Here is a 13,120-nt window from a genome sequence, read left to right as displayed (position 1 = left end):
GTGGTGGAGAAAAGGTCTAAGATCTGGGTCAAGTCTTCTGTGAAAAAATGCTTTAAATGAGACCTGGAAAAGTAGAAAGGGTAGGATCGAGTTAGGGATGGAGTTTGGACAACAAAGAATTTCAGGAAAGGATAACAGCATTATGAAGGTCTGCAGTCAGAAAGGAAGATGCATTAGAAAAATGTGAAGGTCAGAAGATCAGGGAAAAGGCACTCCTTTGTCATGGATTAATATATGTAAGTGCTTTGAAGATAGCAGGAGACAAAGAGTGTAAGCTGACTTTAAAAAGCTATTTAGCAGTCCTCCTCCTTGATTGTATCTAAGATTTTCAATGTATCTACACTAAATATAGATTTTTACTATATTTTATGTGCCTGGCACTGTGCTAAGAATTCTATATTATTTCATTAATCCTTACACTTACCACTGTGAGGCAGCTACTTTTTAATTAATTAATTAATTAATTAATGGCTGCTTTGGGTCTTCAATACTACACATGGGCTTTCTCTAGTTGTGGTGAGCAGGGGGCTACTGTTCATTGTGGTATGCGGGCTCTTCACTGTGGTGGCTTCTCTTGTTGCGGAGCATGGGCTCTAGGCACGCAGGCTTCAGTAGTTGCAGCACACAGGCTCAATAGTTGTGGCTCATGGGCTGTAGAGCACAGGCTCAGTAGTTGTGGCACATGGGCTTAGTTGCTCCGTGGCACGTGGGATCTTCCTGGAGCAGGGATTGAACCTGTATCCTCTGCATTGGCAGGTGGATTCTTAACCACTGTGCCACCTAGGAAGTCCCAAGGCAGCTACTTCTGTTCTTTCTTCCAATTAGGGAAATAAGTTTGAATAACTTGCCCAGAGTGTACAGCTAATAGGTGGTGAAGCTAGGATATGAACTGGGTTAATCTGGTTCCAGATCCCATGCTCTTAATGAGTATAATGCTAAAATTCTTTGACTCTCCCAGTATCATTGGTTTTAGTTGTGATGGACAGAATTAAGAAGGAAATGAATGTGTTTCAGAGTAGGCTAGGTGATGCTATGATAACCATTCAGCTCCAGATTTCAATGGCTTAAGGCAACAGAAGTTATTTCTTGCTTGTGGTACTGTCCCCTGGGGTTGTCTGGAGACTGTGCTCCATGCTATCTTCAATCCAGAATTACTATTCATTATGGCAGAAAAAAGAGAGAGTATGAAGGTAACATTAGCAAATAAATGCTTCACCTTGGAAACGACGCATGTCACAACTCAGTGGCCAGACTTGGTCATATGGTTCAAGCCAATGGCAAGAAGCCACATAGTGCAATCCTACCATGTTCCCAGAAGGCAGATAGCGGGAGATGTTTGGTGAGCAGCATTCATGGTAACCACAAAATGCCTTAGTGGTTAGAAAATAATGTTTTCTTCGTTACAGTATTCTTTCATTCTTAGATATCCAAGCTTAGGTATCTTAGCTTATTTTAGCATTTGGATAAGACTCTAGAAATTTCACTTATTCAGTCTATAAGGAAGAGAGTAATCCAGTTAGTGAATCCAGAAAGCCAAATGCAATGTGACACCAAGCATACAGTTTTGTTCTGTTTTCACACAGCTGACTTTTGGAATGCATGGGTTTCACAAGACCCAAGTCCTCATGTAAGTGAACGTGAAGCAAACCTTTGGGGCCATGGGAGATCCTGCACTTTCCTCCACTGAGTCCTTTCCCATAGCAAACACCTAAAGCTGTTGCTTGCTCTGTCTCTCTCTCCTTCCCTCCCTCCACCCTCGCATTTATGTGAGTCTAATCTGTGAACTGATCCCTGTTTTAAGAAGAATTACCACCTGTGACTGAAAGGTCAAAGCATTCAATACTCTACCATCTGGGATGCTGCTGTTGGCTTTAGGTGAAATATTTATATGGCATATTTAGTAAGTAGATGTTTTTATGTTGTCCTAGGTATTTTTTATTCTTCTTATTTTCATTTTCAGAACTGTATCTATTTCTAGTTGGGAGGCAGAGAAATCAGTTATGGATCAAATGCACCCATTTGTCATGGATTGATGCATATAAATGCACTGATGACAGCAGGAGAGAAAGGTTTGTAAGGATGGATGCTGACTTTGGAATAAAAAAATTAATGAAGCTAGGAAAACAGTGATGGCAGAGAACATTGCGATTGTAGGTGCTAAATGACTTATTTTCAAACCCTAGGAGTATCGTAATATTATTCCTCTCCTCCTTCCTTTAATTAAGCTCTCTCATAGTCTGTAGTGACCTCAGCTGAAGAAAAGTTGTTTTAGGGAGAGTTAGGCTTCCTGGGAGCTGTTATTTAACAAATAGGGTTTTTTCTTATTAGCTAAAAAAGTGTGTGTTGATGGGCAGAAAAAGCTGTAATTCACCTCTGTGTGTCTAAAGGAAGAGATGAAGAAAAAAAAAATAGGAAGACTAGCTTGGTCCATCAACACCTCTGTCACAAATGTCATTAGCAAGTGTTGTTTCCCATGGATGGTTTAGGAAGATGACACACATATCAGGTTTAGTTCTGCTAAACTTGGCTTCAGTATCTAACCTCCCAACTCTTAGAGGTGTAATAAGGCTGAGGTAATTATTTTGTCAGGATTTTAAAGGACTTTCAAAACATCTCCTTGGTACGTGCACATGTGTGGGCACAGACACACAGACACACACACTCCATTATACATTGTTAAATTACTTAAAAATCATACTTACGTAACTTGAGTTAGAAATTACTTTAGCAGTCATCTAGACCAAGCTTTCATCAGACACTTCATTTGCCTCAAAACATCACCTGCCAAGTGATTGTGGATCCACTGGTTGGGTCCTCCGATGTGTTGTTTTGGGGCATGCTGAAATTGAGACTCCTTTCTTGACCTAGGTAAAATTCTTTTAATCATAAAAGTGATCTGCCCCCATCCCCAAGCCTCTTCCATCCGTAGTTTTCTTCATCTTAGTTAATGGCAATTCCACCCTTCCCATCCTTCTCATCAAGAAACTGGGAATTGCTCTCTACTCCCTACTTTCTCTCAGATTTCATGTTCAATCCATCAGCAACACTATTACTTCCCTGAATGAATGTATGTATATGTATAACTGAATCACTATACAGTACACCTGAAACTAACAGAACATTGTAAATCAACTACACTCCAATAAAATTTTTTAAAAAAGGATTGACATGTACACACTGCTATATTTAAAATGGATAACCAACAAGGACCTACTGTATTGCACAGGGAACTCTGCTCAATATTATGTAACAACCTAAATGGGAAAAGAATTTGAAAAATAGATAGATGTATACGTATAACTGAATCACTTTGCTGTACCCCTGAAACTAACACAACATTGTTAATCAACTATATTCCAGTATAAAATGAAAAGTTATTTCCTGAAAAAAAAAAAAAAGACTGACTTCCCTAACTTCAGAATATATCCAGACTCCAGCCACTTCTTACCTTTCCCCCCATCACCTCTGTGACGGCTTCTCCTACTCCCTTCTTTGCTTATTTCCTACATCCCCATCAGCCTCCTTGTTGTCCCTACAGAGACAAACACACTTCTATGTTTGTTGGCTCTTGCTCTGCTTGGAAAGATCTTCCCCAGATATCTACATGGAACACATCCTCGCCCCCTTCAAGTCTTTGCTCAAATATTGCCTCCTCTGTGAGGTCTCACATAACCACTTTACATTAATTTTAAATTTCACCCTCCTCCCAGCATTTCAGATCCCATACCCTGCTCTACTTTTGCAGTAGCATTTGTTGCCTTTTCACAGAAGATATTCACTTATTTGTTAACTTTATTATTTGTCCCTCCCCATTAGAATGTAAGTTCCACAAGGGCAGAGATTTTTTTTAAAAATCAGTTTTAGTCCCTGATGTATCACAGGACACAAAGAAGGCTCTTAAACACATTTGTTAACTTAAGACACATTTGTAATAAATGAATATATAAAAGAAATTTTAGGACCTCAGGAGATGGAGATCATTCCTTCTACTCCCCAACCAATGTTACATAATAAATATTCGTATATTACCTGTTACAGCCTTCAGCCCTCTGCTGAAAAGGAAATTCTGTCCTAGCTTCCGTGGTTCTGGATCCCTCAACTGGCATGACTCTATTGGCCACAGGAGTGAGCACAGGGGTTGGCCTGAAGCCCACAGTCTATGGCCAAACCTTATGACAATAACTTGAGGAAGTAGGAACTTTTATTATCCCAGTTTTCCAGATGAAGAAATAGAAGCTCAGAGGGGTTAAGTAAATTGCCTAATGTCACACAGCTAGCAAATGACAGAGTTAGGATTCAAACACAGACAACAGTTTATGCTCCTATTGCCCTAACTCTCACTTATGTGACCTTGTTTCAGGAAAGGGGTACATAGTTGTCTCAGGATGTCACTGTTATGGAAAGTGAACAATAGCCTCAGACTTTTTGGAGTGTCCTTTAAATCCTGGGATATTTTGCCTTTTGTGGTAGCCTGTTTCAATACTGGATGGCTGAAATGATTAGATTTCTACCCCACCATGATGCTTAGCAGAATCCTAGGGAAGAACATCTGGATTGTTTTTGGTTCTATGGCAGGCTTCAGAACAAGCTCAATATGTCTTCCAGAAAAACAATTTAGATATAAAGACAGTAATTCTCTCCTAGGTTGTCCTTTTCTAGGCTAATTTATTGTCATATGAAATAGTGTGGCTCTGAGCTAAGCCAGGAATATTGTTTGTGGAACCCCAATTTTTATTTAAACAGCCCAAGGCCACAGTAGCTGTGTTGGCAGCTCTACCAACCTGCCAACTCAGATTGAGTACATCATCAGTGAAAAGCGCAGGTCTCTTTCACACGCCACAGTGAAGTCGTTTCTCCTCAAGTCTCTGTTTTCACAGCTGGCTGTTTGGACCCAAGTGTGGACTTTAAATTTGTCCCTGTTACTTTCTATCTTGTTAGATTTCAACCTTCATTTGATCTTATTGGAAACTTTCAAAATTCCAATTCTCTCACCTAATATATTAACTAGCTTAATGGTTTTGAATGAATAGAGAAATCTACAAATTAAATATTAAAAAATTAATTCCTGAACATGAATTGAACACTCCCACATTTTAGGAGTGATGGTAGCATGTTAACATTTCATCATTTTGTGAATTTAAGATTTTTAAGCTTGTTACCTAAGTGACCTAAGAGATGGAAATTCCACAAAAAATATTATTTGGAAAGATAGAGAGCTTATTCTCTAGCAGTGTAGTACAATAGAAATATAATGAAAGCCACACAGGTAATTTAAAATATTCCAGTAGTCACATTTTTAAAACTTAAAAATAAACAGGAAATTAATTTTAATGTTTTCAACCCACCATACCCAAAATATGGCTGTGTAAAAAGTTACCAGAGATTGGGTTGCTTAACACAATAGAAATTTATTCTTTCACAGTTTTGAAGATCAGACATTCAAACTCAAGGTGTTGGTAGGGCCACACTCCCTCTGGAGGCTCTAAAGGAGAATTCCTTCTTTGCGTCTTCTAGCTTCTCATGGCTGTTTGTGCTCCTTGAGTTGTGGCCACCTCTCTCCAGTCTCTGCTTTGCCTCCTGCTCTTCTGTCTGTTAAATAGCTCTTGACCTCACTCTTAAAAAGACACTTGTGTTTGGAATTAGAGCTCACCTGGAAAATCCAGCACGAGTGCCTCCTCTCAAGATTCTCAGTTGCATGTGTTTTGCCATGTCAGGTAATATTCCTTCATTTACACATGAGATGATATTCACAGATTCTGGAGATCAGGATGTGGACATATCTTTTGGAAGAATACCATTCATCCCACTATAATTATCACGCCCATATGTAATCAATATAAAGCCTTGTTAATGAGATATTTTATATTCTTTTTTCTGTACTAAGTCTTTGAAATCTGGTGTGTGTTTTATACTTGAAGCATACCTCAATTCAGACCCTACATTTTCACTGGAAACACTTGATCTCTATTTAGGTTTTATAAAATTTAAAGTTAAAAAAATTTGGTTCACATACTTGGGTTGTTCCACCCATATTGAAAGTTTTCTAGTAAAAAATCACACAGCAGTTTTAAAATTTAAATTAAATAAATTAAATTCAATTTGAAGTTCTTTTCCTTGGTCTTACTAGCCACATTTCATGTGCTCGGTAGTCAGATGTGGCTGGTGTACTGCACAATGCAGTGCTATAATAATTCCTTCAATTATTATATATTAATTATAGCTGGTGCACTCTGTTCTATAGTGCCGACAACTTTAAGAAGCATTAAATTTTGTCATTTACTCTACAAGTATCTTTGAGCACCTACAGTGTGTCAGGACTTGGAAATACAGTAACAAACAAGATAGACCAAATCTCTCCCTCATGGGGTTTTCTGTCTGAATTCACATTGGTTTTCTTACCTTGCCTATGTCCTGGTTGACAGGAGTTGGTTTGGGGTGATAGGGAAGGAAACCAATGGAAAATACATCTGAAAATGTTTGCCAAAGAAGCCAATTTAGTCTAAAAAGATACTGTGCTCAGAACCTTGGCAGAACTTTGTTTTGGGCTTTCCATCAAGCATGATCTGAATGCCCTTCTAAGTTCCTCTAATTAACTTCTTTTCAGGACGTTAACTTGATGCTTTGTAAGATGAAGAAATAAGAGAATATACTTAAAATGTCAAGAGAATGAATGTAACTGGAAATAAAAGAGATAGCATTATTAATAATGGCAAACAGTAATGTCACATCAGTAAAACAAGTTATGAAGATAAAACAAGTTTATGCCTTTTTTTGACCAGCACACATCTTAATGGAGTTTTAAGCCATCTATCTTTTATATAGTACATTTTGCCTGAGAGGTTTCCCAAATAAGATGCTGATTGTTTGTAATAGCAATCCTAGATTGAAATGTACCCTTCTTAGGAAGAGAAAGAATGTCCTCTTTCTAGTGGTTTTGAAAAGACCACAAGTCAGCTTATATATCACATTACAAGAGCTTAGATTCAATACCAGAAAGAATTGCACCAACAAAAACTATTATGGCTTTTGAGATGGTCAGGCTACTAAAACATGTTGCTACTATTTGGCTGGCATGCATCAATTCCAAAGTTTGGAATTGTTTCTTAACTCAGAATTTCCTATTTAGAATCACATCCCAGGAAATTTTAAGGGGAAAAAAGCTTATTTAGGAGCAGAAACCTGCAGTCAGTTGGAAATATTTTAGTACAATCATTATTGGAAAAAGGATAAATATTCAGTAGGTATTGGGGCCTGGAATTATCCATATGGAGAGATTGATGTTAAAGTAATTTTCTAGTGGGATGTCTTGTGACTAATTTTATGTCCTACCTGGATTCCAATTTCATCTTTCCAACATTTATGTGGTGCTGTGCTGACACCGTTAGGTACTGAAAGAGAAGGTGAATAAAAGTAGACCTCATCACCAAAGCTCTTACAATGTAGTGAGGGATGCCTAAAGAATGAACGATTATATAAGGCAAGGAGGAGGAAGTGCTGAATAGAGGTGTGAGGAGGGAAAATAATCATGATTCTAACCTAGAGTTAGACTAAGGTTAGAGGGAAGACCTCATTTGTGGAGTAGATGGCAGATGAGTGGGCTGGGCAGATAAGTGAGAATAATTATTTACATTTGTCTGGTTGTCCCTGTTTGGAGGGCTTGTCATTAATCTCACAATCTAGCATCATAGAGTGGCCAATAATTAAAAAGAGCCTTGAATAAATTAAGCCAGCAATTTTGAAAGTTTTATTTAAAAAACACTTCAGGATTCTTTGTGTAAACATCCATTCCAAACAATGCAGAGCTACACTGTTTTGTCAGAGGGTTCCTTTTAATGACTGGTGTCTTCTGTTATATTTCCTGTGGCCTCTCTTTTCAGTTCTAATCTAAATACTGCTTGAGTCATATCCCATTGTGATAAACCAAGCCAGAATTGAGGAGACATGGTTTTCCTGCTTAATCACTAAATTATACCTATTTGAATCTTCTTATAGATTTTCCTTCTCTAAGCTGCAGGGTTTATTTACTTTTTTACTTATTGGACACACGAAAAATTGAGTCTTGTTATTTTTCTTTTCTCTGAGATTTCATTGTGTTTTTAATCTTAAGCCTCAAGCAGGTACCATCGTATGTTTTCCAGACTGTTTTTGGGTTTGGGCAGCCTCCTCTTGGCAGAACGAACCAAGGATTTAACTTGAGATTCACTAGTTGAAGCTCTCAAAATACTTTTGTACTTTTACAGAGTTCTAGAAGGTAGACAAATCTCTCTGGATGAGCAAATGTGCTGAAAAAAAAGAAAAAACAAAGAGAAAATATGCAAAAAGATATGCTTGCTAAAATTATGAAACAAGGGCAAGTTTAGTCGCTGTTGTTTTGATCTCTTATTCCTATCTCCTCCCTCCTTCTGTCCCTGACCTCATGTAAGTTGTGGACATCTAGCTCCCACCCAAAGCTCATCTCATTCCACTAACACATCTAAAAGAAATGCCAACAGGACAGCAAAAGTTTTAGAAGGTAATGCACGCCTTTCTTGCAGAGGTAATAGAAAGGGAATTACACCTTTTAACATGGAGTGAGACTGCTTCAATACTCCTTTTCAGCCCAGTCCTCCCAGCAGCTGCCTGTGTCCTTGTCCATGTTTTTCCAAACCCCAAACCACTCCTGTTCCCCATCACCTGACTCTGCTTCCCTCTCCACCCTCCCTCCTCTCTCTCGCCTCTGCTTCTCCCCTCCAGACTCCTCTGTTTGCTCAGGGGAACCCCAAGCCATCTCTCAAGGACAGAAATCAGTTCCTCTGGAGACAAACCCTCATACCACTCCTCCCAGTAAAACAGAAGGCTCTTTCTTAGGACCCATATGTCTAACAGTTCTTAACACTTGTAAATTCATCATTTACTCTGTTGCTTTTCCTTCTTCATTTCGTCACCCTGATGCCTTCTCTCTCCCCCTCCCAATTCTTCATTCCATTTCTTTGCCTTCCTGTGTGTAATATCCTTTTATTTCCTCCAAAATTAAGTCAGAGGAAAGAACATTGATACACAGAGTCGATGAAAAATATATATACTTAACGGTCATTTAGGAAGGCAATGCCTAGTTGTGAAACACTTTTACAATCATGAAAAAGTGGCTCAATTGCCTTCAATTTTCAACAGGAATAGATAGCATCTCTTGTAATTTTCCACATTTTTCCATTGACCTAGTTGCTATTTGATTGTATGAAAGTGGGGACTCATACATTTTTCTGTGTCTGAGCTTTTATACTCACTTCCTTTTCTGCCAACTTGCTCAGCTGTTCCAATCTTCACCTTCTCTCCGTCTTCACAGCTGGGGAATGTACTTCTACTTTCAACACCTGAAATATCTGGAACAATCTGTCTCAAAGTCATTCATCTTTACATTTTTCTTTTAGGAGCGTTGGGTTGCTAGGGATTTCTTCTTCAGTTGTGTGGGGTTTTTTTCATGTGTGTTTTTAAAGTCATTCATAGCGCAAGTTTTTAGCTTTTGACATTTATATTAACGCTTTGTTGTATGTTAGACATTCTCTTTTAAAGAAGAATATTTTCCATTCAATTTTAATGCCCCTCTGATAGCATAGTACTTTTGTATACATATAAGCCAACATGATATGACAGATACCAGCTTATGGCTTGCTGGATGAAGTGTATGCTGGACACTGTCTTACTAAGGCAACAGATAGAATAGAAAAATTAGCATTTAGAGAATTTTTCTGAAAGCAGGCAGTATTTATTCTTCAGTGTAACTGGAATATGTTTCCCTGTCAAAAAATCTTCAGCAGAGGACAACTCTATCAGTGTATAAATGCTGGAAATATACTTTACAACCTCCCGTGGGTTAGCCGAGGTGAACAAATTAGACACTATCTTTCGGTTTCCAATGAAGCCTTTTGGTTTGGAGTTCGGTGTCCTTTTCAGATCAGTCATTTTAATAGCAGGATGGAAAGGTGACAGTATTCCTGTAAAACAAATGAGAACATGATCAGACTAAAGAAGAGTAAAAAAATATAGTCAGAAGCAAAGCTCGTCAATGCGAACTGACCCCTCAACTTTGATCTACAAACTAGACACAGAAATGTCTTTTGTAGATATAGTACTGCCTCCTTGCAAACCTACACCTACCTTTAGTGCAGGTATGACCTAATTTATAGATTAAGCTAAATAAATACTACCTTGGGCTTATAGTAAAAATAAAGCCATGTAATTTTAGCATAAAAGGGACTTAGATCCCCTAGAACACTTCCTTCACTTGATATATGATGATATTAATTATGATGAGAATAGTCAACTTAAAAGTAATAAGAACTAACATGCAACACTTACCGTGTTCCAGGCATGAACCTCCCTACTTGTGTAAATTCATTGAATCCTCACCATAAACCTATAAAATGTTGCTGTCATTAACCCCATTCTTCATTGTCTTGCCCAGTGACATCACATGCCCAGCATGTGGGGGCAGAGGGATTTGAACCCAAGCAGTCTGATTCCAGACCCCAGGCTCTTAAAGATTACCTTTAGTGGGCTACTCTGGCCTGGCCTATTATAGGAAACCTCTCTTATGAAGTGGTGCTTTCAGCCTCTAGTTCTTGTCTTTCTTGGGATGGAAAATGAGAAAGTCACTATTATACTGTCATATCCTTGCTTGGTGAGTGAGAACACTGTCTATTCCAGGATGTAAGACCTAAGGCTCCTGTGTCCCTGTCCATGTGATAGTTTGGAGGAGAGAGAGACTGGGCACATCATTGATTGGTGAGGACAGGAATGCAGAGAGGAATGTTTGGCTGAACATGTGGGTTGGCAAATATATGACACTGTCTTAGAAAGGAGAAATTAAAAAATCTACACACCAAGGCAGATGTCTTATCTATTCATTACTGTTTACACGTCCATCCTTATACTGGTGTCAAGGTTGGAGGCACCTTAGGGCTGATTCACAAACTTTATTTCTACCTGAAGATTGTGTCTCCGAGTCACCCGCTCAACATTTACCGATAAGGCTGCTGATATAGTGAATTCTACATGGTGTCTCTTCTACCAGGACCCTAGCTTGGTTTGTTTTTTAAAGTCCTTAATTCTAATTCCTTTCTGAGATCTTTTCTTATTTCATACAGATTTTAAGAAATGAAGCATCTCTGATTTATCATTTGAAATCAGACCTTTCTTTCCAGACATTTGTGGTTCAATCCAGCCCATGGTCTCATTAGTCAAATGACTACTATTCCATCAGCACAAAGCTTCTACTTCACTTATAAGCACATCCTCTGTCTTCTTAAACCCACGCCTCTCTACGTATATATTTCCTAATATTTCCCTTTTATCATTAAATATTTAATGTATTTGGTAAAAAGAACACTCTCCATTGTTACTGTATCATTGCTCCACTAACTTATTTTATCATATTATACATAATTTTTGTTTACCTGTTTAAAGTATCACCTACCATTTCCAAGTATCCCATCTCAAAAATCCTGTGACTAGCATGGCCAAAATCAAAACAGACAAACAAACAAACAAACAAAAAACCCCCAACAACAACAGCAACCCAAAACCTGGCGATACCCAAGTGCTGGTGAGGATGTGGAGCACTTGTATAGCAATGAAAAATGCACACTTTCTTCAGAAAACAGTTCAGCAGTTTCTTATAAAATTGAACATACACTTTCTTTGTGACTTGGCAATCCCACTTCTAGGTATTTGCCCAAGGAAATGAAACTTATGTTCACACAAAAACCATACATGAATATTTATAGAAGTTTTCTCCACAGTGACTAACAAGGGAAAATATTCCAAATGTCCTTTAATGGGCGAGAGGATGTAAAACTGTGGTAGAGCTACACAGTGGAACAGCAATAAAATGGGACAAACTACTGAAATGTACAATAACATGGCAGAGCCTCAACTCCGTTGTGCTAAGTAAAGAAGCCAGACACAAAGGGTGAAATCCTGTGTGATACCACTTATAGAACATCCCGGCAAAGGCAAGACTATAGGGACAAAAAACTGATCAGAGCTGTCCAGGGCCAGGTTGGGAGTAGGGATTGACTACAAACGGGCAGTATGAGGAAATATGGGGGGAGGGGAATGGAAATGCTCTGTATTGTGATAGTGGTGGTGGTTACATGACTGTATGGATTTGTCAAAACTCATAGCATAGTTCACCAAAAAGAATAAGTTTTACTGTAAGTAAACTTGAAAATAGTGCACAAAATATAAAACAAAAAATGCCTTGGCATCATTTATAAGTTGATTGTATGTTTTGCCTAAAGTCGTGGAGCCTGTCACCTATCTTTATTTTAACCTTCTGTCTTTTGAGTTGGATAAAACTTTATGAGTCCATCAATTTGTGCATGTGTCAGTGTTTGGATATAGGTGACCTTCAGATTGGGAGGTCTTGGTGTGTTCCTGTGAGGTCAGGTTCGTTGCACCAGTATTGGTGAAGGTGGACCACCTACCTTTAGTTTCCTACTCATCTACCTGCTCTGCCCCCCAAATCTTTCCCCTTTCGTCATAGTAAATATTGGAGCACAGAGTCTACTTTGTGGATCCCCCAAAAGGTTTTGACTTCTAGGGCAATCTCTCTCATTTCTTTGCCAGCATGGTTCCCAGAAATCCAGAAATTTTTATAATAAAATCATTTCTTTAAATAAGAAGAACCAAGTTTGAGAGTATTATGCTTAGTGAAATAAGTCAGATAAAGACAAATACTATATATCACTCATATGTAGATTCTAAAAAATAATACAAATGAATGTATATACAAAACAAAAACAAACACAGACATAGAAAACAAATTTATGGTTACCAAAGGGGAGAAGGGGGTGGGAGTGGGAGACAAATGAGGGGTATGGGATCAACAGATACAAACTACTATACTTTTTAGGAAAACAGAAGAAAGAAGAACCTAGTCTGTGGCCATTCTGAAATCAACAGGATTTTGAATACTTTCCTGTCACATTGGAATTCCCTTATTTTTTCATTTGTACAGTTATTCATTTACTGAACATTTATTGAGCACTACTAAGTGCCAGGTCCTGGGCCAGAAACTTATGAAGTGGAACTGAGTGCTGCCCTCTGAAGCCCATAGTCAGGTGGGACAGACATGCAATGG

The 13,120-nt window shown here is 38.3% G+C and overlaps 1 protein-coding gene across 1 annotated transcript in view; it reads left to right on the top strand.

The window, feature by feature from the left end:
* Positions 1–13,120, top strand: part of TAFA1 (TAFA chemokine like family member 1) — a 486,060-nt gene that overhangs the window by 17,125 nt on the left and 455,815 nt on the right. The gene's annotated exons all lie outside the window — the stretch shown is intronic.

This window comes from Hippopotamus amphibius, chromosome 13 (assembly GCF_030028045.1).
Source record: "Hippopotamus amphibius kiboko isolate mHipAmp2 chromosome 13, mHipAmp2.hap2, whole genome shotgun sequence".
NCBI classification, from domain to species: domain Eukaryota; kingdom Metazoa; phylum Chordata; class Mammalia; order Artiodactyla; family Hippopotamidae; genus Hippopotamus; species Hippopotamus amphibius.
This window is presented reverse-complemented; position numbering and strand designations above follow the sequence as displayed.